The 26,270-nt window shown below is 43.6% G+C and overlaps 1 gene segment (V, D, J or C); it reads right to left on the reverse strand.

Moving 5' to 3' along the window:
• Positions 1-1,624: 1,624 nt before the first annotated feature.
• On the reverse strand, positions 1,625-26,117 carry LOC310696257 (T-cell receptor beta-2 chain C region-like). The segment is given in 6 exons: positions 26,022-26,117; positions 25,774-25,921; positions 5,840-6,175; positions 4,900-4,929; positions 2,660-2,766; positions 1,625-2,393 (listed from the first exon to the last, which is right to left on the reverse strand).
• Between the last annotated feature and the right edge of the window lie 153 nt (positions 26,118-26,270).

The following is a 26,270-nucleotide window of genomic DNA, read 5'->3' on the forward strand; positions in this document are numbered from 1 at the left end:
CCATAAGACGCACACACATTTCCCCTTACGTTTTAGGAGGGAAAAAGTGAGTCTTATAGAGCAAAAAATACGGTAACTAGTTTCTAAGGCACTGTCAGAAGAAGGCCCCCCCAAGGCAAGAGCTCCGCTGTCTCTCGCTCTTCTCTGTCACAATAAAAACTGAATTAAAAAGGAAATGGCACAAGGACATGCTGAGGACACATTATTCTCACAGTAAGAGTCATCTAGGCGACTCAGCAGCCTTCAGAAAGGAAAGGAAAGAGAGGACTCGATGTCGCTGAAATCCAGAGTGCTCATTTGTTATAGAGGCACGTTTGTGTCGGCAGGGGAGAGGTATCAAAGCACGTCAGGAGTAGTGCACAACAAATACCCACTGAACTTTCCATTTGAAATGCTGCACACACTGACCACAACCGGTGCACCTGCATCACGGAGCAACAGCTTTTGGCTGAGGCAGGAGATTGATTGTGCGATAGCGCCAGGCCCTGAAGCCGCCATTGTGGGTGGGACAACGCGTGCTATTTCTAACCGTGGCAGGAAAAGTGCCTGATCACCGAAGCCCCACGCTGCAACGAAACCTGCTCTGTGGTAACCACTGCTTGAGAGAAACAAGCAAATGTCAAGCCACATCCTGTTGTACGCATGAATGCCTTGCCTCGCTTGCTTATTTTCTTAAAGGGGGCGTTTTCGAGGTTGGCTAAGCAAATGACCCAATTTCTACAGGTCCGTCTAAAACAGTGTTTTCCAACCTTGGGTCTGCAACTGCTTTTGGACTACAATTCCCATCATCCCTGACCACTGGTCTTGCTAGCTAGGGATGATGGGAGTTGTAGTCCAAAAGGAGCTGAAGACCCAAAGTTGGGAAACAGTGATCTAAAACATCCTTGTTGCGTAGCAAAAGTTCATGATGCTTCTCAGTTTGGTGCTTCTAGGTGACTTTAAAAGCACGTTGGGCACAAGCGACAAGCACCTTGAAGAAGAGAAAACTTTGGCGGGCACAACTTGTCATTCAGGGGCAAGGAGTTTCCACCTTTAAGGACCCCTGACCATTAGGTCCAGTCGTGGCCGACTCTGGGGTTGCGGCACTCATCTCGCTTTACTGGCCAAGGGAGCCACCGTACAGCTTCCGGGTCATGTGGCCAGCATGACTAAGCCGCTTCTGGTGAACCAGAGCAGCGCACAGAAATGCCGTTTACCTTCCTGCCGGAGCAGTACCTATTTATCTACTTGCACTTTGACGTGCTTTTGAACTGCTAGGTTGGCAGGAGCAGGGACCGAGCAACGGGAGCTCACCCCGTCGCAGGGATTTGAACCGCTGACCTTCTGATCGGCAAGTCCTAGGCTCTGTGGTTTAACCCACAGCACCACCCGCGTCCACCGTTAATCGGTAGCAAAACATTGTATGTGCCCAATACTCTTGCTTTCATGATGTCATAATGCCTTTATTTCAAAAGCATTAAATCTATATTTAGCTAAAACAACCCTTGCCCTCCCTGCTAGCAAGCAGTCACAAGAAAACACATAGCCTCTCTTTGGAAAAAGACATTCACAACATCACCTTAGTTTGGATCTGAACTATTTTGACGCAACAGTTTATGAAAGGAAACACAGGAGTCTCAGCAAAAAGGATTTGGCGACTTTACTAAAAAACGTATCATGTTGGCTGCGGCTCGATCTCTGCACAAGAGTGATGCATAAGGCTCATTGAAAATCAATAGTACTTTAAGGTTGGAAGTCTAAGCATATGTATTTCCTAGTAAACATAGTTAAAAGTGGCGTGAAAGGCAAGGAACTCTGGGGGGGGGGGGAGTGCTGTGGCCTTACTAAAATAAAGCATTTAATTTTTTTAAGTGTTTTTATTGAAAAGTTTTGGCATAAAATACAATAAGAATCAAGCTAGCTTATAGAACAAGAATATTAAAAAAGCTGAAAGATAAAAAGTAAGAGGGGGGAAACACTTATATGGCCGTTTTCCATATTTATATCATGTATATACTGTCATTTATCCCTATGCAGAGAGGTAGACCTTCCCATCTTCCACCTGGGAGCCTGCTTTGCCCCCAGCCTCTCACCCTGGGAGATCCTTTCTACCCTACAGGGACAGCCCCACCAACTGTCCCCTGCCTTTGTGTGTCCTCCTCAGTCCAAGGTAAAGGACTTCTCTCCCCCCCCCCCAAAAAAAGCTTTTTATAAATGTTTCCAATGCAAAATAATAAAGCATTTAAGAGAACCAAAGAGATTATTTACTGACTGACCCTAAGCAACTGTTTTTGTTTTAAGAAAATGCTACTTTGGACTTCCGAGGTTGAGAGTATCCATCTTCCCTTCTGTCTTCATGGAGTTCACTCAGCTCAGGATAGATGCCCCCAGGTAAAACGTGCCTATGGTGCCAACTGTCATGGAACAGGAAGCAGAACAGAGCAGATTGTTACTTCTGGGCTAAATGCACCAGAATAATGAAAGATCGGGGGGGGGGGGTCCACAGAGTGCTTTTCCTCAGGGAACAGCAACACAACAAGAAGAAGTATGGATTAGCCTGTGGTGTTTAAAGGCTAAACAGAGTGAATTCAGTGCTGGGTCACAGCGGAAGAATCCGTATGTCACATTTTCAAAAGAAATTGGTGGGCCCAGGGCGGAAAGAATCAACACTGTACTTTACCTTTTTTCTTAGTTTTAATCCCATCACAAAGGCTCCATACAAGGTGCTCTTGAGAATGAGAAGAATATACACCAGTTCCCCAAGATAGGCTCCCGTGAGATACGACTCTAAAAATCAAGGGTGGGAAAGAAACGTGAATGATCACAAGGTCATCTACAGACGGTGGAGGTAGAACATGGCCACCATGACTACAACTCCCATCATCCACCCTGCTAGCTGTGGATGATGGGAGTTGTAGTCCAAAAGCAGCTGGAGGCCCAAGTTTGGGAAACGCTGGCCAAAAGTCATCCAAGCTGGTAGCCATCACCACATCTTGTGGCAGCAAAGTCCACAGTTTAACTCCCCCCCCCCAATGATATATATATATTTGTACAAATAGTACCTAATATTCCATTCCGCCTCCCCCCAAGAAATATTCCATACTACAATGCATTTTTATACATGATTTTCCCTAATTGAAGCATTTTTGGGTGCCCTTTCCCATAAAGTATGCTTCCTTCGTATGTGCCTTTTTTCGATGGAGAACGTCAACATAAAATTCAGAAAAGTGTGACAGCTGCATTTCTGTCTGCATGCTGGTTCAGGAAAATCTTCCTTTAGTTTGAGATGATATTGGGCACTTAAAGGTGGCTGGGAAATACCCAGTCTAGGGCTGTTCAGTCTAGGGTTACCTGACACACAACCATAAGTTTCACTTGTCTGTAGAGCCAATCAAATATAAGGAGGAAGAAATTTAGATGAAGTTCAGATAAAGCTTGGCCAGCTTCAAGGAACTGCTCATGTTTGTGCACCAGCTTATATTCAGATGGCACAATTTTCAGGGTTACATATTAAAACAGCACACAAGGCTCTGCATGAAGCAAGCAACTAACCCAGAGAACAATTAATGGCAATTCCTATTTGTGTAGCTTTTGACTGGAGGAACGGAGGTTATTAGATGAACAGATCTGTCAATGGGCAAAGAAACATGGATCAAAATGCAGGCACCTGCCCATCTACAGTTGCTGCGCTAATATTGTACCCATCCAGGATCAGGGTCAAAACCGAGGGTTCAGACTGGAGTCGAAGCCTTCTGAATAAGACGGGAGCAGGTGCTTTCTTGCAGGTTCTGGGGCCATTTTGGAAACAGCAGGGGAGGTCTACAGAGGACAGCTTGGAACATCCTCAAGCCTTGCTATACCTGCCTTCCCTGCTCATTCCTGAAGGATGGGGCTATTATTCTTCTCTTGCGGTGCTGCAGGCCATGCAATGAAAGCTACAGGCAATCTACAGTTGCCCTCATGTGCTCTGAGACTTCTGCTGGGAGTTGGGGTAGCAATATTGCTTTCCCTTCACCATGTTGGAAGCCCAGGATGATGACACGCCTGTATGAGTGCCCTGGAGGCTATCAGTAGGTGAGATGACGTTTATCATGGACTGTGTTATGTACTGAGTTGAATAGGATCCAAAATGCAGCAGTCTGATTGGTCCTAGAACAATAGGATCCAAAATGCAGCAGTCTGATTGGTCCTAGAACAATAGGATTCAGAATGCAGCAGTCTGATTGGTCCTAGAACAATGCAGCAGTATGATTGGTCTGCAGGAGCCACCCAATCCAGCTCCAGGTGGAAGTGAATCCACAACCTGATTGGCCACAGGAGAATCCCAGAATTAGCCAATCACGTGCAGCCCATTGTGTAAATAATGTATATAAAACAGATATTTGGGGGGAACTTTCATTCCTCATCACCACTATGAGCTGAATAAAGAGCATGAAATCCACTCTCGACTCCGAGTATATTTCAGATTGGCCGTGCCAAAATGTTTTGGAGCAGAACCAAGAGGTCCCCCTGCTGCCCAGTCACACTGAACTCAGAAGTAATCAAACCTACACAGGTAACCTCCTGCCTTCATGTACAGATCGTCATCCTCCCTAAACAGGAAGCTGTGTACACTGAAGTCAATGGGACTTAATTCCGACCATGTTTATTGCAAGGGCTGTTAGGTAGAAGACTGGTTGGCAGAAGGGCTCTAGCTCACTGGTAGGGGCATCTGATACAAAGCTCCCAAGGTTCAAACCTTGGCATCTCTAGCTAGGGCTGCGAGAGACCTTTGTAGAAATCCTGTACGGTTGCTGCCAGCCAGTGCTGACAAAACTGAGCTAGGTGAGTCAGTGGTCTGGCTCAGTATAAGGGAGGTTTCTTGTGTTTTTATTTCCAGTGAAATTCCAGCATTGAAAGCACAAGGTAATTTGGGTTTACCTCTTGCAGCCTCGCTGCCGCCACCACAATCTGAAAGCAGAAGGGGGAGAAGACACATTAGCTATCCTTAGACCTGGAAAAACTGAAAGTAGACAGGGAAAGTGACAGGTGGGTATGTGGGGGTGGGGGGTAATATTTCCAAAGCATGGCTTTAAAAACCCAAATGTGCATGTACTTCTGCTGAATGTCCCCAGAGGTTGTGTGTAAAAAAAAAAAAGGGGGGGGGGAAATAATGAACAATATATTGATAGCAAAATGATCTTTGCCCCCCGCCTGCAAAAGGCAGGAATGGAATCTTCCTTGAATATTGGCATCAGAAGATTTGGCTAGGTGTGAAAACAGCCACAATTTCTCGAACACATTTAGGGAAACTACATGCTATTTGGAAATCCATTGAGGATCAGTTGGTAGGATAAGACAAATGCAATGAAAGGAGTTCATCAACAAATGTTTGAATATGATAGAACACATTACTAGGAAAATGTATTAGAGATGAGGAATGGTTTGCAGTCAAATGGATCTGGGAGCATTTTGCCCATGTACAGTGGTACCTCAGGTTACATACGCTTCAGGTTACATATTCTTCAGGTTACAGACTCCGCTAACCCAGAAATAGCGCTTCAGGTTAAGACCTTTGCTTCAGGATGAGAACAGAAATCGTGTTCCGGTGGCGCGGCAGCAGCAGGAGGCCCCATTAGCTAAAGTGGTGCTTCAGGTTAAGAATAGTTTCAGGTTAAGAACAGACCTCTGGAACGAATTAAGTACTTAACCAGAGGTACCACTGTAAATAAAACTTTTTAAAAATGTGACCAGGACTGTGTATGGTGCAAAACTACAGGAATGCATAGAGAACGTGGTGGCTTGTGGTAGATTTCACCTTCCTGGGAATCTGAGCTCCCTAGTCTTTAGGGCAGTCTTTGCTAACCTGCTTTTCACTTACCTGCACCATTTATGTCATCCTCATAGTCTGTGGATCCTTCTGTACCGTGGAAACTGACTCTGCACACAAACTTATTATCTGCATTCTGCCACTCTTCCTTGGTGATTCTTAAACGGCTGGTCATTGAATAGCGCTTCGCGGTGTTGTCATATACTGGGTCCTCTGTCTTTACCCCGGCCGTTCTCTTCTCATTATTCACGGTCCAGCTCAGGGCGACATGATCTGGGAAGAAATCGGTGACTAAACACACAATGGTGGCTTTCTCCTTTTCATCGACCTCCTGCTTTGGCGGAGCAAATATGGTCACTTGAGGGGGGCTGACATCTTGGTCAACTCCTGGAAGAGAAAGGAACAAGGTAAACAGAGATGATATACCTCCTTGACCTTCGGTTGGCTATTTTGCCACTTTCAACGACATCACTTTCAACTTGCACGTGCAAACAGGCCATTGTGGATTTCACTTCTCCCTTGATGTCACCTGAAACTGGGGATGTGCAGATCGGTCCATGGTGGCGTCTCCCAGTTGCCCCATTTTTCCAATCTTATGTTAACTTCTCCACATTTCGGCATCCGTTTGAGATTTATTTTAAAGTAAGCATGAAAAATTCCAACTCTAAATAGACACATGTGAACTGAATGAACTTTATTACGGTCACAGACCAGGATAAAAACCAAACAAAAAGCAAAAATCCTATAAATAAAATAGCACTTAGGATTTTTTTTTAACAAATAATTGTTAGAGCAAATAAGGACAAAGAAACAAGCATTGGATAAAACATCTGAATAACATGGATAATGGATGGGTAAAAACTGATAATTAAAACAGATAAGAACTAAAAACAAATAAAAACACACAGTTAAGACAACTGTAAGAGCATAAGAACTAAAAGACTCGCAGCACAATGCTATGCACATTTACTCAGAAGTAACTCCCATTTAGCTCAGTGGAACTTACACCCAACTGAGTGTGCATATGTTTAAAGGGGGAAAAGGCTCTAAATCAGGATTTCCCAAACTTGGGTCTCCAGCAGTTTTTGGACTACAACTCCCATCATCCCTAGCTAGCAGAACCAGTGGTCAGGGATGATGGGAACTGTAGTCCAAAAACAGCTGGATATCCAAGTTTGGGAAACCTTGCTCTAAATGATGAGTTTGTTTTCAGTTCCAGGTTGGATAGCTTAAATCTTTCAAATGAAGTGTCATGGGTAGGCAAACTAAGGCCCGGGGGCTGGATCTGGCCCAATCGCCTTCTCTATCCAGCCCGTGGACGGTCTGGGAATCAGCATGTTTTTACATGAGTAGAATGTGTCCTTTTATTTAAAATGCATCTCTGGGTTATGTGTGGGGCATAGGAATTCGTTCATTTATTTATTTTTTACAAAATATAGTCCGGCCTCCCACAAGGTCTGAGCAACAGTGGACTGGCCCCCTACTGAAAAAGTTTGCTGACTAGATCCTACCATTGTGGTTATGGTTGCAATAATACTACCAGCCCTGATGCCAAGAATGAGCAGACCATCCATATTTTGCCAAGTTAAATAGCAACAATACAATGCAATGTGGAGCTGAAAACTCATTTGCACCAATTCTCTTCACAAGCTAGTCTATGTGTGTGCATGCCCATGTGGGCACTGTCCATTTTAACACTGTCATAACACTGTCCATTTTAAAGACTAATTTTGCTAATATTAAAAAGCTTCATCTATTATTGAAGGGGCGGAGAACAGAGCTCCTATTTGTGTGAGGGGAAAATATTTCACGGAATGGTTTCAGAGTTACCAAAATTCCCAGTTTTGCCATTTGGAGCCATAAAAATAATTGTGTACGAGAGGGAGCGGAGGGATGGGGGAGATAGGAAATACATGACTTTAGTCCACATTTTCCCCATTTTTCTTGCTCCTCATATCATTGTGGAACAAGAATTTCCTCCTCCCCACCCCACTCATAATTGCCTCGGGTGAAACAGAACCTGCAAATATTCGAAACAAGCTTTTAAAACCCAGCAAATTGTGTTAGAGGCAAAATGATGAGCATGCACATCACAGACACCAGTCCCTCTCTCAAACTACTTGCCGGTGCTCTGAGAAGAAGCAGGTACTCTAATTAGTCTCCGGCGAGATTCATGTGCCTATGCAATGGTGACTAAGAAATTCACCTTATTTCAGTAGGACTTGAAATGGGACACAGAATATTAGTATAAAGTCCAAACCTTATACCCCTGCCCTCTGCACATACAAACAGGCAAAAGTTCCACCAGAACCACCAACTTACAGCCAAGACCGTACCTAAGACAGTGAGTCTTGTTCCACTTCCAAAATGAAGTTCATATGCAGAGCACAGAGGTACGAGGCACTACGAAAATCATTTGCCTTCTTCTCTAGGCAGCAAACCAGTGCTTTTTTCCTGGGGGGGACGCAGACCCCTAAACATTTTGTGAATCTTTGTCCTATTGTCCATTTACTGTATCCCCCCCCCAATTTGAACTATAAAATTGTGATTTTTTTTCTTGAGTCGAAATGAGAGTACCCCAAACATTGTTTTTAAGAAAAAAAAGCACTGCACCAAACTGTCGTTTAGATATATCTTTGCCATGGAAGTTCACACTCAAACTGCATTTCTACAGCAGACTATTTGGGGTTTACTTAAAGATGTTTTTGATAGCTGGAGAACAGGAGAAGGGGGAGACAAGTGGAGACCCCAGGAGCACATCTGACCCCTTAAGTGGGGAGGGGGACCTATTGGTTCCCTGAATTGTCAACTCTGGAGGAGTGGGTTTTAAGTGAGATGGTGGCTGTGACTAGGGGTGGGGATGGGGGGAGTTCAGTTCACATTTAAAGGCAAACCTACCAAACTTTCTGCAAGAAGATGTGAATCAAAGCACAACCATCCTTTGAATTTCGAGCTTCCCCGAATTTTGAAATGCATTTCTCTCTTTTTAATTAAACGTCAAACTATATCTAATACACATTTCCTCTATTCCATTTATTGTCATTCTCAATCTGCTGCTCATCATTCAAATTCTGCCAGCCATTTCGTTTCACTACAGTTCTTTCTCAAATGTTCCATAAAGGGTTTCCAGTCTTCAGTTTTAAAAAGTTGGTTACGTTGGTCTCCCGCTCTTGCTTCCCAGGGAGTGTAAAATGCAGTTCTCCAGCAGAGTAGTATGTACAAAAAGGCTAGGATAACATGTGCATAAAATGCATATATTAGCGAAAGCACTCTGCAAACATGCATTACAGTGGGGAAACTTGCTTTGCAAAAATGTATATATTAATATTACAATTCTGGTGAATTTTCATGAGGGATATTTTTAAAAAGAAAGAAACTGATGTGGGAACCTGAACCTTGTGGTTGTGAGAAAGGCCACACCAGCAGTCCTCTTTAGGGCTGATCTGTATGTACCACCATCCTCTCCAGTTGTCAAAGGGATTTTTAGTGAAAACAAGTAGTTCTGGAGGAGGTAAAGTTTCAGGGTCAACAAAGACTGCACAGTGGTACCTCGGGTTAAGAACGTAATTCGTTCTGGAGGTCTGTTCTTAACTGATCTTAACCTGAGGTACCACTTTAGCTAATGGGGCCTCCCGCTGTCGCTGCCACGCAATTTCTGTTCTCATCTTGAAGCAAAGTTCTTAACCTGAGGTACTATTTCTGGGTTAGCGGAGTCCGTAACCTGAAGCGTCTGTAACCCGAGGTACCAATGAAGTCCTTTGACCTACCTCTTAGGTAGCAAATTTGTGTCTGGGGTATACCACTTTTAGACTGGGAGTGAGGGGCTCTCATCACTGAAGCCTGCTCTGGTGAAGGTGGAAACACATTTTTCAGACAGAAATCGGGGCTACCAGAACTCTAAAACCCGAAACATGAAAAGATTCAAGAAATTTAGTCGTGTGAGTCCCCAACTGCAATATGAAATAGGGCGTCCATATACAGTGGTACCTCAGGCTACATACGCTTCAGGTTACAGACTCTGCTAACCCATAAATAGTACCTCGGGTTAAGAACTGTGCTTCAGGATGAGAACAGAAATCGTGCTCCAGCGGCGCGGCAGCAGCAGGAGGCCCCATTAGCTAAAGTGGTGCTTCAGGTTAAGAACGGTTTCAGGTTAAGTACAGACCTCCGGAACGAATTATGCACTTAACCTGAGGTACCACTGTATTCTTTTACCACCTTGAGAACTAGGCCAATGTGGAACTCCAGAAGTAGCCGTTGACCCTACAATTAGTTTTCCTCCTCCAGAAACTACGACCAGTGTGGTGTAGAAATCCAGTGAGGTGTCGTGGTTAGACTGTTGCTTGACAAGGACCTGGGAGAACAGGGTTCAAATCCTTACTCGGCCACATGAAACCCACTGGGCGACCTTGGACCCATCTCAGTCTCTCCGCCTAACCCTAACTCACAGGGTGCTGTGAGGATAAAATGGGGTTGTGGGAGAATCATGTATACCACATTGAGCTTCTCGCAAGAAAGGCAGGCCATAAAAGCAACAGTGATAGCTGTTGAGCCTGAAACTAGAAGTGAAATGGTTATGCATTCATGGTTAAATGGCTCTCCTCAAGGAGCCCTGTTCCCTGCCGGATCATAGCAGCTGGGGTGGGCTGTGTGCCAAGTGGTCCCCCCACCCCCACCCCCCAAAAAAATCAATTTCCGAAGAGGGGTTTGCTTCAGGACTGCAGGAGTGGAGGAAATGGTTACCCACCTACCCCTGCTGCAATCCCAGTAATTATCATTCTCTCCCAGCTGTTGCTGCTGCTTGCATTTTTAAATGCTTGCGTGTTAAATGCAGAGATATCCTTAACACCACAACTCACTTGGCCCTAATTCTGCCCATTTTCCTTTTTCCTTTCTTCGTATCCACCAGAGTTAAGTCCTGGTGTCAAAACCAGATCCCAGAGCTCAGTCAAGGCAGAAGATAAAGTGTTGCTTTGCCTTCTCCTGATATCATTTTTTTTTGTAGAGTTCATGGTGTGTTGTTTTTTTTAAGTCAATGTTTTCTCAGGTTCAAATCCATGCAATCCCTGGTTCAAATCCCACATCAGCCATGAACTCTTGGGTGCTTTATAACTGTAAGCTATAATAATTTTGATTATTGTTGTTATTCTCACAAGGGGCCTTTTCCCTGAATGGGTTTGTATCGTACTTTGAATTGTGGCCACCGTGCATTTTGCTATTTTAGTTCCTCTGTGCCCCCTGCCTGCTGCCCCCTTGGTTCCTTTTAAGAGTAGATATTCTGACACTCAACTTGGAAATCTTAGAGATGCCAGCGTTTTACTTCCGCACGCAATCCAGCCAGAGCTGAGTCGCCCCTTTAAGATTCAGCAGAAAAGTGAAGCCTGTGCACCAGTCCTTCCTAGTGAAATCAATGGGGACAGTTAAAGGAACTGGGTGCTAATCCTACAGTCCTACATGCCTTGCAACCTTTGGCAAATTTCTTGCCTACCATTCCACCCACCGAGAGAACCCAAAATGCCAGACAATCCCAACATTCATTTAAAGGGTCCCACTCATCCTCAAAAACATTAGTGTTTCTGACTAGAATCCATCACCAAAAGTGTGCTTTGAATCTCATCTTTTTAAATGTTACAATGCAAAACAAAAAACCACAAACCTTTGCCCAAATCATTTATGGCTTCCCGAGTCCCTGGATTCTGTAGATTAGTTCAGCTGAGGTTTGCATCAATTGCACAGGCACATTTTTAATTTATTTGCTTCTGCTTTCTCTCGTGCTGCCAGCCCTGTGGCAAGACTTCCTTGCGCCTACCGTTCATGTGTTTCTTACCTAGTACAGTGAGCCGCGTTCCTTGCCCGAATTGCAGCTTTTCAGCGGAACACGGCATCACGTTCCTGTAGGCAAACCTTTACTAAAGAGCTAAAGGCACCTAGCCTCCCAACATGACACAGGTGAGGACAGGGAATGGTCTGCGTGTTTGTTATGCCTGTTCCCACACCTGAGCTGCCTCCCATGATTCCCACAGCTTAAGGCTATGCCTGCTTTAATTTGTGTGCTTGGCTCCACATTAGGCGTTTGCCTTCCAGAGTCTGGTGAAGCCAGACGTGCTAATAAACTGAGGTTGGAACTAGGTCGGTGGAGTTTCCCAAAGTGCTTGAAATTGACCATCTGGGACAGAGGGTGAAAAAAGACCTAGAAGTCAAAAGGTCAAAAGGAGCCTAGGTAGTGGGAAAGAATGTGGAGTTTCACTTCTAAAACAGTTTTTTCTTTACTTTCTTTCATTTACACTTATGGGAATTCGGTTTGGGGACAATGGCAACTTTATAAGCTCCTCAAGAGCTCAATAAACAGAGATTTGGGAAATCCCAGAGGAAGCACAAGACACATACACACACCTTTCCATTTTCTCTGGTATTGTTAAGATGATGAGAACCAATAAATGAAAGGCAGAGTGATCTAGTGGTTAGAGTGCCCATCTAGGACTCAGCCATGGAACTCACTGAGGGGACCTTGGCTCAGACGCTCTCTCTCCCTCGGTCTAGTCTACCTCACAAGGCTGTTGTGGGGAGAAAATGGAGGAGGGCAAGCAATGAGAAAGAACTAGAGATGCTACCTCGAGTGGAAATAAAATAATCAGACGATGACATTGCCGTACCTCACATAATTGTCACTCCTGTAAAATTTACCATATACAGTAAATCGTTAAATGTGAGCAGATATCTGAAGTGCTTTTGCAGCCCTTAAAATGAGCCATTATTTTAATTCCACCCCCACATTGCCAACCCCTTCTGCTTACCTAAAACAGTCAGTCGAGTTCCTTGGCCAAAGCTCAGAGGGTTATTGTAACACAGTGTGAAACCGTTATCGCCAAAGAGGGAATATCTCTCCTCAAAGATTGGGGAAGGTCTCTCAAAGAGAACGCCACCTGCGCAGGCAACCGCTTTGCCCTTAACTTTTTATCTGGCTGCCTGCTGCTGGGAAAAGCCTCTGGCCTAACAAACACAGCAACATCTGCAAGCCACAGGTTCCCCAAACTTGCTCCACAGCTTCCCAGATACTCCTGGAACATAGGAAGTTGCCTTGCCCTAGATTAGACTATGTATCGTCCAGACAAACCAGTATTGTCTAGACCAGGGGTCAGCAAACTTTTTCAGCAGGGGGCTGGTCCACTGTCCCTCGGACCTTGTGGGGGGCCGGACTGTATTTTTTTTAGGGGGCGTGGGAATGAATGGATTCCTATGCCTCACAAATAACCCAGAGATGCATTTTAAATAAAAGCACACATTCTACCCATGCAAAAATGTGCTGATTCCCGGACCGTCCGCGGGACGGATTTATAAGGCGATTGGGCTGGATCCAGCCCCCGGGCCTTAGCTTGCCTACCCATGGTCTAGGCTTTCCCAACCTTCTGCCCTCCAGATGTTTGGGACTACAGCTCCAATCATGCCTACTGGACATGCTAGCCAGGGTGAATAGCTGCTAGAGTGCAGAACATCTGGATGGCACTAGGTTGAGAGACAACTGTCCTAGTATATACACTAGCATGGTCAAATGTAACCCATGAACCAGCTGGTCGCAGGTATGGGCAGCCACAATTCCCATCTTTCCAGTGCTTATATTTCTAAATACCATGGTCATGCTATTTACTCCTAATGTATTATATCAATGACTGCCTTGTTTAGGTAGATGAGGAGGGCTTCTGCAAAATGTGCAGATTCTGATCATATTCATCCTCTGCTGTTTGGAACAGATGGCAGAGCATGAGACTCTTAATTTCAGGGTTATGGGTTCGAAACCCACGTTGGGCAAAAGGATTCCTGCATTGCAGGGGGTTGACTACAGGACCCTCGCGGCCCCTTCTATCTCTATGTTCCTATTGTAGCAGGAACCCCCCCACCCCAATCATTCTGTTTGCACAAACTTCACACACACTCACACTCACACACTACATACGCCACATTTCTGTTATAAATTCATAGAAAATCAACCATACATCAGATTTGCACTGTTCCATTTTTATTTTGCACTGTTCCATTTTTATTTTACTATCAAAGGAAGGGTGGCTTGGTTTCTGGTCAGCCATAATCTCTTCAGCATACCAGCACATCCACAGGAGCCCTGATAACCCCAGACAGAAGACAATCATAATGACAAAGAACTTGCATATGGTAGTGGATTCAGAACAGACTGAAACAAAGGACAATGATCAGATCTTCCCTCTGGGGGCAGGAAACTGCAAACTCTCCTTTGTCTCCTGGAAGTGACTCATGGGCAGGGGGAAGGCCAGGTGACTGGACGCTCAGGTTACCCCCACAATTCCTCCCTCAACCCCTCCTTTCTGTAATGTATGCATGATGTCAACCCCTTCTGTAATGTATGCATGATGTCAACCCCTCCTTTCTGTAATGTATGCATGATGTTTCTGGGGGTGGGCTTGACCTAGAGGAGGGGAATTTCAAAAGTTTTTATAAGGTCTTGCAGCCCATTGTTCTGGGTCTTTTCCTCTCTCTTGCAAGTGAAGGAAATACCCTGTTGCAACAGTTCAATAAAGGCCAAGCCTACAGGCTGCTGTTTTGCTCCAAGTTATCCTGGTTGGTGTCTTTGTTTTGTCCAAGAGAGCCCTCGGATTTTTCCGTTAACAGTTGGCGACCGCGACTCAGGGACACTTGGTTCTCCTGTAAAGGTGAGAGGGGAGATAGAAGGGATCGGGCGCCACTGGGCAACCTTAGCCCAGGGATCCTTCTTCCTCTCCCTGCCTCCTCTTTGCGGGCGGTAATCAATCGTCACCAAAAGCTCAACCAGGGGAGCAAAGGCGAGGTCAAGCCGGCTAAAAAGAAAAGGATCCTGGGATTTGCGGGGGACATCTTCGAACGTGAGTATGGTTTGAAGTAAATGCATTGGGAGGGGGGTGGAAAAGTAACGACCCCACGACAGCCAGACTTTCCTTCTTTCATTTCTGGCGTAGCCCCTCGGAGTCGGCCGGGTGCGCTCTAACTTTACCCTTTTCTAACCCGATTCTCCCCTTCGGAAAGTGGCCAGGGAGATCGCGGAACTTTACTGTGTGGCGCATACCTCTCGGAGTCGTCTGGGTACGCCAAAACCTTTCTCTTTCTCTCCCCTCAATTTCTTACACGGTGTGTGGCCGGGGAAATTGTGGTACCTTTTGCTGTTTTCCGATGTTCCCCCCCGGGGTCGTCCAGGAACATCTTAATCTCTCTATCTCTTTTCTCCCCCGTTTTCCGTCTTGGAATTGAGTCCGGGAAAGCGTGGCTCTTTTACTGTTTCTCTGACATCCCTCTCTCGGAGTCGTCCAGGGGAGTCTTTCAAGTATTCTCTTACTCTCCACCTACCCTAACTCTGCAAATGAAGCTGCCCCTCCTGCCTGGCGACCTTTGTTAGGGATGACCTGGGTATGTGAGAACGCAAGGTCGTTTGCTCCCCTTTCAAAACTTTGTTTTCTCGGACCCCCAATCTGGCACTGCATAGCGCAGGCGTCCAGTAGGGAGTTCCAAACTTAGTCTCAAAGGCTAGGCAGGAGGCTGTCGTGGAGGGAAGAAGGGGCGGTTCACGAGGTGGGGCCCCGCACTAGGACCAGTTGTGTAGGCAGTACTGCAGTAAAAAAAAAAAAATTCCAGGATCCGTGCTTGTGTATCGGGTGAAGAGAGAGACCCGGAGGTTTTGAGGCTGATGAATGAGGTTTATTGAGGATGATTTGATCATGGTTCAGTGGTAGGAAAGGCCACGTTAAAATAGAGATAAACAGAGGTACCTTAAAAAAAAAATTACTGAAAGAATACTATTTTCTCTACCCACTTCCTCTCTTTGTGTTGTGTTTCTTGTTTTCTTCTCTTTGTCCGTCCATCTTTAAACTTTAGTGCACACCGCTTGCGAATTACCCCTCTAAATCACAGAGTAATGGGGGCCCACTCTTCTCAACACTCTGATTGGACTCCTCCTGGCAACAAAGCTTCCATGAAGCCTTTTTGCCCCAGAGAGGATTCTAATATGCCCCTCCAGCTTGTCATCTCCAATTAGAGAAAAAATAGAAATAAAATAAAGGGAAAAAAATGGTCAAGTTTGTGTTGTTAAACTGTAGCCTAGAGCTAGAACATGAAACTGTAAACTTAATGGTGCTCAGAAGGCAGTAGATAAAATAACAGCCCAGCATTAGAGATCTTAGTTTCTCTTAAAATAAATATTTCAAGGGTTTGTATTTACATTGGCCTTGGCATCCACAAACTGTTCTTAAATGCACATAGTTTTAAATTGCAAGCTTGCTTCAAAATTGTAAATCTAAGGAAGCCATGTTGCGCCTTATTGATCTTAAACAAAACAAAATGGAGAATGGAGTGTACAAATCTTTGTTATTTGAGAGAGGCTCTAAAAGAGAGTTTCCCTCCCAAGTGGTGAAATCCTGTACACGTGCTACTTGTGTTCTGAAAGGGGGATTACCCCACCTCTTTCTTCTAGTTTTAAGTGAGGAGGGTGATTTTAAGTCTAATGGTAAATGATGTTTTATTGTAACTTTTGAGTTTGCTCCAGTCTATTTTGGAAGGAGAAGTTAACCAAATGTTTCTGCTGCAAAAGCCTAGTTGAGCACAACTGCTCTCTCAAGCTAAAATGCAGTGTATGTATTTCATTAAGCGTATGCCTATAAAAGTATGGTGTTCATTCTAAGAAAAAATATTTGAGTCCAGTTTCAACTTTGATTTGGTTGGACAGAAGAGTTATTGTAAGGCTCCTGATATCAGTCTCTATAAGACTTCATGGCCTCTTTTGTTAGAAAATGCCCCCCCTCCCCCTTGTTTCACTCTGCCTCTTTCAGTTGGTTTCTCCCTTCTTACTTCTGTGTTAGGTAAATTTACTCCCGAGTAAGCTTCCTTTAAAGGAAACTGCAAAGAGAGGAAGGGGGCAACACTTGTGTATTCCCTTTAAAAAAATCAAATCTAGGGCTGCTTTAACTGTGCTTTATAAGAGATCCTCTCAGGAGTATAGATGTTTCCTTTCCCAGCTGTAAAATCTGTACTTAAATGTGTATGCCTCTTTGGTAGTACAAATCTTGCTGCGAAATCTTACTGTGAACCCTATATTTTGGAGGGTGGGACTAGATGACCCCAGGGTCCCTTTCAACTCTCCCAATTTGTGGCTGTGTGGAAGACCATGTGTCTGCAAGCATTGGAGGGTAATTCTTAAATTCTGGTGTGGTAGTGGAGTTGAAATTCAGCCTAGCTTTGCTTTTAGTTTTAAAGGGTGCGAGATGAAGCCATGATGTTTTGAAGCACAACTGGTAACATCAAGCATTTGGGTGATTACAGTGTTTATCATTTTGTCTACTATTAAAAAAATCAGACTTCAAAGTCAACTCAATACATAGACGCCTTGACCATCCATCCTGTAAATAAAGGGCAGTACAATTTGTCTGCAAATGATAAGGCTAAATTGAATGACAATGTTAAAAAATCCTATAAATTCTAACTCTGGCCATTTTTACTCATAAATAAGAGAGCGGTTGATTGTTCCGCGAATGGCCAGAAGGATATTAGCCCTTTCCTGTACATAAAGGAAGCAGTCTCAGTTTGCTTGGGCTGAAATTGCTAGCTTTGGTGAATACTTAAATTGCTGAGTTTCTCTTTTTTGTTTAAAATCAAACCCTGTTTTCAAAATCTACTCCTTACCCTTCCTTTCCCTTATTCATATGGTAATTTAGCCAAAGGATGCAACATTTTCAATAGTATAAAAGGTTTGCTGAGACATGAACTCTGCACATGCACAGAGGCTAGATCAGCTAAAGAAGAGAGAGAGAGGAAGGGGGGAACTGTAAGGGGGGAGAGGAGGTTTCTTGGAACCATTGAGGGAAATCACCCTTAATCTGTCTTTGCTTCAGGGGCTACTTAAGACAAAAGGCTAAAAAAAACAAAACAAAACAAAACAACAACTAGCCCATCAAAAGTCAAGAGCTTTCCAAGTTCCAAATCTTAACATGCCAAATTCTTTTCACAGGTAAATATCAAAGCATTCCCCCCTCAATGGGAATTTTAGGAACAGCATTTCCTGACAAGCTTCTCACATGAAATAATTTTCCCTTTTAACAGGATATGTGAACCCCGATAACAAAGTGTTTGTCCCTTTTTCCTCCCACAGCAACTTTCTTTCTGTTCTGTGAAACAAGTCTGAATCCCTGCTATATTAGTAACTTCCATCTCTTTGTGGCCTTGACACTTTTTTTTTAAGTTACAAATAATCTGTTTTCATTTATTTAATCCGTTTCTCCATGATGTCTATGAAGTTAATCGAAGCACAACCAAACATTGTTTGTGGAATGGTATTTGTTTACCTTTTTGCCTGAGCATTTCTTATTAATTCTGTCATTTTGGCTAGTGCAAGGTACCTGCACAACTTTAAATTGCCATTCATTTTCTTGGTATTAACTCATTTCCCAGTATTAACATTACAGTTGATGTTGTCACATCAAGAAACACTATTTTATTTTCATTTCGGATGTTAGAATGCCAAAACAGATTACTTCAGGTTACTTATTAATTGTGTGTTTTAGCATTTATTTATTTGGTTCCTCATAGGTCATTTTGTGTGTGTGTGTTTTACTTTGGGGACATGTTCATCACATGTTGAAAGTCAGTTTCATGAAGTTCTTTTATCAGATAGCACATGGTGAATTTAAAGTTTTTTCCCCATGGTTTTCCCATTTTTTCAGTCTAGTAGTAATCTGCGTGGTTTTGATAATATATTTAATAATAATTCTTTTCTAAATCTGATGTCTTTGTGTCAAGTTTGTTTTCATCTGACTGGTAATCTAATTTTTTTGCTTTCTTTTGTATTTTTTAACCTTTGTATTTTTTACAGTTCTCTTTCTATACATGTGGAGTAATTTTTATTTTATAATATGAAAAGAACAACAACAGCAAAAACTAAGTGAAGGAAAGCAAACAAACTTAGCAGATAATAACAGTAATTATGTGGAAATGTGATAATAATATTGAAATGAATAAAATGCTTAATGTGCTAAGATTGTTATTATTTGCAGCTTCCCATGGAAACTGGAGGACATCCTTTTTGCCTTTTGCCCCCTCCTTTTTCTAACTGTCTTTAAGCCCCAAAACCCTGCCCCTTACAGGATATCACCTATACAGATGTGCAATGATGAAAAGCAGCAACAACCCCTCAACTCAGTTCTTCCGTCATCACAAGACACCAGAGTTTTCAAGTGCCCACAGCTATCTCTTTCAAAGGATATAGACTGCCAGGGGAGTGGGCCTGACAAAGGGGGGTGGAGTTGACTTGCAAGGACATCTTTTCACTTGAACCTCAAGCCTCTGTGCTCCAGGATTCAAAAGATACATGCGTAAAAGATCACAATTGTGTCAAGATATGCAACTGATATTTAATTAGTTTGTTTTGTTTTAAGTGTTATTATGTAGGAATGTTGAAATGTGTCTGACAGTGTGTTATTCCCACAAGGGGGGGGCTATTTTGTGTGTAATTATTTTTATGTTTAATGTCTTATTGCTTGCACACCAATTCTCATGCATTTTATACTTTCTGATAGCTCACACTATTGTGTAGTCCAATGTTTAGATAACCACATTTCATTGTCCCACCTGGCACTCTGCCAACTTTCCCTATCCACTTTAAAATGTGCTAAAACTTGCTTTACCAAGGAGAAGCTTATAAGATACATGAAGGTGCATATGCTTTGGTTTAGCAGGAATGATCCCTTATAGAGTTAAATTGTCTTATTTGGACAAAGTGCCCTTTTAAGAACGGTTTTCCTTTAACAGACTGGTTTGAAAGGTTGAGAACCATGGGCACATAAATTCAAATTGGACTCAGTTTGAATTGGGCAAGTGTATCCAGGCTGCAATTAGCTCTTTGATCCTTAAAGTGCAAGTGAGCAACTCCCATGACTGCAAGACCAGAGCCTGTAATAATAATAACAAATCCCATGGATTTTGGCCCAAGGCAAAGACATTTCTCTCAGGACGTGTCCGAAACCTGTGCCAACTGTGGTGGGTACCAGGCTACATGATAAATATGAAAGCCTTAAGTGGATTCACCAGGGATTGCCACTACTGCGACACCATGCCGATGTGAGACCACAGAAGAGCTACCTTGACACCTGAGAACACACAAATGGCGGGGGGGAAGCAAACTGCACTTTTCAGTCATTAGTGGACCTTCCTGCCTAAATGTAAAGCATAGATCACTATTGAGAAAACACTTCTTCCAAGGTGCTAGAATACCACAAGTAACTGAGCAACAAAATATTAATTTACGTGATATCCTATGTCTAACTATGTGCACTGTTACACCATTATATTTCTATGCAAATATCCTTAAAGTAGCATGATATCCAAGTCCCTTTCAGGTTCACATGGACACACACATCTGGGACGGAGAATACCAGGTTATTATTTACCACCTTAAATTGTGCGGAGAAAAGGATTGCAAAGTAGCCACCTTTGCAATCTTATCTCCGAAGGGGGGAACTGTAGCAGGAACCCCCCCACCCCAATCATTCTGTTTGCACAAACTTCACACACACTCACACTCACACACTACATACGCCACATTTCTGTTATAAATTCATAGAAAATCAACCATACATCAGATTTGCACTGTTCCATTTTTATTTTGCACTGTTCCATTTTTATTTTACTATCAAAGGAAGGGTGGCTTGGTTTCTGGTCAGCCATAATCTCTTCAGCATACCAGCACATCCACAGGAGCCCTGATAACCCCAGACAGAAGACAATCATAATGACAAAGAACTTGCATATGGTAGTGGATTCAGAACAGACTGAAACAAAGGACAATGATCAGATCTTCCCTCTGGGGGCAGGAAACTGCAAACTCTCCTTTGTCTCCTGGAAGTGACTCATGGGCAGGGGGAAGGCCAGGTGACTGGACGCTCAGGTTACCCCCACAATTCCTCCCTCAACCCCTCCTTTCTGTAATGTATGCATGATGTCAACCCCTTCTGTAATGTATGCATGATGTCAACCCCTCCTTTCTGTAATGTATGCATGATGTTTCTGGGGGTGGGCTTGACCTAGAGGAGGGGAATTTCAAAAGTTTTTATAAGGTCTTGCAGCCCATTGTTCTGGGTCTTTTCCTCTCTCTTGCAAGTGAAGGAAATACCCTGTTGCAACAGTTCAATAAAGGCCAAGCCTACAGGCTGCTGTTTTGCTCCAAGTTATCCTGGTTGGTGTCTTTGTTTTGTCCAAGAGAGCCCTCGGATTTTTCCGTTAACACTATGACACACCAGTCCAGCTAACACATTTATATTTCCTGCTTCTGTCTTCTCTCCCCCCGGGCTTTAAGAGATTGGCCTTTTGCTCTCTCCCTCTTTGTCAGCTTTCAGATTGAATGTGCAATGGATTGCCTGTGGCTACCTTTGAGCCCGATGTATGGAAGTGAGAGCTGGACCATCAAGAAGGCTGATCGCCGAAGAATGGATGCTTTTGAATTATGGTGCTGGAGGAGACTCTTGAGAGTCCCATGGACTGCAAGAAGATCAAACCTATCCATTCTGAAGGAAATCAGCCCTGAGTGCTCACTGGAAGGACAGATCCTGAAGCTGTGGCTCCAATACTTTGGCTACCTCATGAGAAGAGAAGACTCTCTGGAAAAGACCCTGATGTTGGGAAAGATTGAGGGCACAAGGAGAAGGGGACAACAGAGGACGAGATGGTTGTACAGTGTTCTTGAAGCTACCAGCATGAGTTTGACCAAACTGCGGGAGGCAGTGGAAGACAGGAGTGCCTGGCGTGCTCTGATCCATGGGGCCACAAAGAGTCGGACATGACTAAACGACTAAACAACAACAACAACCTTTGAGCCCTCAGTACAGTTTTGGGCAAACCAATTCCTAATTTTTTGTTTTGTTTAACAAAGCTCTCTTTTCTGTCTGGGACAGCTATGGAGTCAATGTTTGGAGCCAAGCTGCTTGTTAGGAGGAGGTTTCCCGCAGGTCAGCCAATTTGTGCCACACAATATATATCTAGTTTTGTTAAGATAGCAACGTGGAACTCGAAAGAATGTTAGATTTACCATTTTTTCAGTACAGAGGTTCGTGAGAAGGTTCGTCTTCTTACCTAATACCGTCAGCCTGGTCCCTGCTCCAAAGTGTAACGGATCAGTGTTTGCACAGCCAACTAGCTCATGAAATAACCCCACTTTGATTCCCCACAAGGTAATCCTCTGTCTGCTACAGTTGGAAAGCTGCTCTGTCAAAGTTCCTCCTCTCTGCCACTACTTCATAAGTTACCCAATGCTGATAAGACATGAAAAGAAATGAGGCTTTCTGTTGGAAGGCAGAGACATTTGTTTCCTCCTGATCTGTCACAGAAATTAATTGCAGAGCACACGTTATCTAAGGCATCTGTTTCTTGACAACATCTCTCCCCCTCCCCCTCTGCCCTTTAATTCCTTGGAGGCTCCAGGACAACGATAGATGAGCTGAGAATGTCACCTGCATGCTCTCTGAGCATGGAATCTGCTACTACATTAGGATTGTGATAATTTGCATGTGTGTGGATGGGACTTTAAGGACCTAACACCCCCAGACAGAATATTCACACCGTTTCATTTTATTCTCATAGAATGCTCACATGACTTTGCATGCAATACTTCTCAGTGAAGCTATCTCACAAATTCATAGCCAAGGTTGATGATCAGCAGAGATACGTGAAATGGGTCACCACCAATTCCCTTCTAGGGTGGCCTATTTTCAGGGCTGTTGGAGGACAGTCCTGTGTCTGAAGGTGTCTTCTACCTGAGGGCTGTCCAATTATGCAAACTTATTTTATAAATTTGCATATATACATATAAAATCCCAAGCAAGTTGGCCTCCTCTTTTTGTCATCCCTTTGGGCAACGCATCTGACCGCCCAAAGTCTCCATAAAGCAGGGGGAGGTGGGTGAAGGTATGGTATAAAGCTGTTGTTGGACTACAACTCCCATCGTCCCTAGCTAGCAGGGCTTGTGGTCAGGGATGATGGGAATTGTAGTCCAAAAACAGCTGGAAAGTTTGGGGAACCCTGATATAAAGCATGGTTTGGCAGGCAGGAATGAAAACTTCCATCCAGAGCTTTCCACCACACTTTCATTTTGTCTCTGAAATCACTTCTCTCCAGCAATATTTCTCCCAGTGGAGCTTCATGAATGGAAGTAATCCCTTTTTTTGGGGGGGGGACCAGCCAGAGAGTAGCAGTTCCATGGAGAGAGCATGCACAAAGGAAGGATTCAAGCCCCCTCCTCCCTTTCTTTAAACCTCCCCCAGCTTTATAGAAAAATCAGCACAACTTGGGTTTAGTTTTGCCTTTATCACAGGGGTGGGGAGCCCTCAATATGTTGCCAGACTACAAATCCCATCATTTCTGACCCTTCTAAGCTCGCTGGTGCTGACGGGAACTGTAGTTCAACAATTTCCCTCGCTTTATCACATCCAGCCTTCAGTAATCAGGTGCTAAGACACCAAGTGATGCACAGATGTGGAGAGTTATTCCTTGCGGAGAATGAAAAGACCTCTCTTGGGTGTCCCTACTAATTATTTAGCCAGTCTGTTCCTGCACTGAAATGGTTCGTTGGAGACTTGCCACAGACATTTTGCTTCAAACAGAGGTGGAATTTAAGAGTTCCTCCTCAGGCAAAACACCTGTGGAGTTTTGAAGGGAGCCAAATAGGTGTGAATAAGATTAGCTGAAACTCTTTCTCTCCTTCTCTACGCACACCAACCTAAGTAGTCCCCAAACTTCTCCTGGAGCAAAATTGCCAGTGAATTTGGGGATTGCTCCTAAGGCAAAAACATCTATTGCTGCTCAGGGGAATCCAAAATAAGTCTTGATGACTAACACATTTTCTTGGTAGGTGTGCTGATTCACAACATCCCCATTTCATTTTAGGGAACAGTTTAAAAAGGACCTACATCCCAGACCCCTTTGCTTTTACAAACCTCTGTCGCAATTAGCCAATTCCAATACAAAAAAAAAATGAAATAATTCACCATGGATTTTCTTACCAAGTACTGTGAGTCGAGTGCCCTTCCCAAAGTAAGCTTCAGAGTACACAGTGAAAAAGCCATCACCTAAAAACAATGGTGTTTTCTAACATAGATACTGCCTTTCTCTCGCCTTTTTCTGACCTGCCTGGCCCAACAATTGCCAGCCAAAAAATGAACAAGGGGTGGGAAGGCACGTCCTAATTTCCTCTGGTACAACTGTGTTTCCTGACCATGACCCTTGCAGAATGAAATTGCAGCCTCTATGGTTAACGTATGTCCAGGATTTTCATTGTTTGATTCAGATTAAGATGCCTCTTTCTTCCTACTCCCATTTTTAGGTTAAATTTTGAGCATATCAATAGCTCACTTGGTAGATCATGAGACTTCTTAATCTCAGGTTCATGGGTTCAAGCCCTACCCTGGGTAAAAAAAAATCCTGCATTTTAGGGGGTTGGACTAGATAACCAAAGGGGTCCCTTCCAACTCTACAATTCTATAACTCTGCTTATTCTCTGCATTTGTGAGAGGGGCATGTTTTTAGCTTCTTACTAATTGGGATACGATTGTAGTCTTGGGACACAGCTCATTTGGATGTCCTCCAAAGCAAACATAACTCTTCTCTTGAGCAGGGGATTTTAATTGGGCTTGCACACAGAAACCTTTCCTGGAGATTGTGTTCCTTATTAGTTTCTTCTAACAAACAGAATTTTCTTAGGGAGATAAAAAACTCACCTAGAACCGTCAGCCTGGTTCCTTGGCCAAAGTTCAGTGGGGTGTTTGACACAGTGTTAAACAGAGTAGCAAGAATAAATTTCCCAGAGAAGTTATCTCTGGTTAAGACAGGGTGATTTAGGAGCTCACAAGTGACTTATCTCATACGGCAAAGATAAAAACAAAACCACGTCAACAGTGTTTTCAGAAAATGATGGGACTTCTTATCTTTAGGTGGGGAAACTTCCAGAATATTTCTCTCCACCCTGCCCTGTCTCCAGACCCATTTCATCTCATAGAATTTCACCTTGACCTCCTTCTGTTTCTCCAAGATAACTATGGAAGAAGTGGGAAAGATATCTAGCAAACCTACCCATGGATCAACCAAGTCCCAAAGGGGCATCTGCATGTTAGACTTTACTGTAGCAAAGCCAGTCTTGTGGTGGCACTTTAAAGACTAATAGATTTATGGTGTATCGTGTGCTTTCACAGATCAGAGCCTGCCTCTGGCAGATGCACAAAATGTTATCTCCAGTTGGGAGATTTAGGATGTGTGGCCAAGAAGCAAAGGTCAGCTGTAGGGAAAGGGGCCAGACAGGACTGCTGCTGCCTTTTCTGTGGTATGGCCCTTTGGCTCCATCTGGCAAACTTTTTCTTTCTTGGTTCCCCTATATACCTGCATTTAATTGCACTGCAGTCTGAACCAAGAAAGTCACAGGACTCTTCGTTGCTTGTAAAACCTGTTTGTTCTATTTATATTTTAAGCCAGGACATTCCACAACACCTATTTTATGTATAATGCTTCTCTCCTTATTTAGTATTATCACTTTTTTAAAAGACAGTTTGAAATGGGGAAGGGTGCATACCAAAGTATATATTCTGCAGTCTAAAGAACCAAATATGTAGCTTTGGAAAATAATCTCATATGCCCAGGACTGAGATGATTTGTTTAAACTTAAGGCTCTAGAGAACAAACTGAAGGGAATGTTGTTTGCCCAATAGTGGTCTAGGAAGAGGGGATGTCTTCAGACAGAAAGGGTCTAAACTACACACACACACACACACACACACACACACACACACACACACACACACTTAGTTTGGTCTTGTGGAAGTTCAGCTGCCATGCTTTCCTCCAAATAATTGTAGTTTAATGAGGGTGCTGAGCAATATTCCCTATCCCTGGCAGAACTACAGTTCCCAGGAATGAGGGAATGATTATTCAATATTTCAAGTTATGGTGGAGGAAGTACTTACCTAAAACAGTGAGTCGAGTCCCTTTCCCAAAATACAGGATATTGTTGGAACACTGTGTTACCAGGCTTGGTAATATTGCCCATACTTTGCCTCGTAAAGTGTTTTGAAAGCAGGGTCTCCAGAATGATATTCCCTTAGGGGCAGATTCCTAGAACGAGAAAGAGCGTCACTGTGAGAGGAGACATGATTTAATAAGAGTGAATTCAAACAACTTCTCATCACAACAACTGGACCGCTTAAAAACCTACCTTAAAAACTTGCAGGGGCAATAATTGTGCAGAGAGGTGATTATGGAAATCCACCCTGAATGAGCAACTTAATGGAAGCATTGAGGATTTTATCCTTTTTTGAGCAGATTATAGACTTAGTCAGCCCCATCTTTCATGAGAAATCCAATAAACAGAAGGTCTCTGTGGGTTCTTCTACCCCAGTGTTCTTCAACTGATGGAGCATGATTCAGAACTGGAATTCATGCCAGCAGCCTCAGCTGGGTCACT

The sequence above is a fragment of the Podarcis liolepis genome, assembly GCF_965112155.1.
Source record: "Podarcis liolepis genome assembly, chromosome: 17".
In the NCBI taxonomy this organism is placed as follows: Eukaryota; Metazoa; Chordata; class Lepidosauria; order Squamata; family Lacertidae; genus Podarcis; species Podarcis liolepis.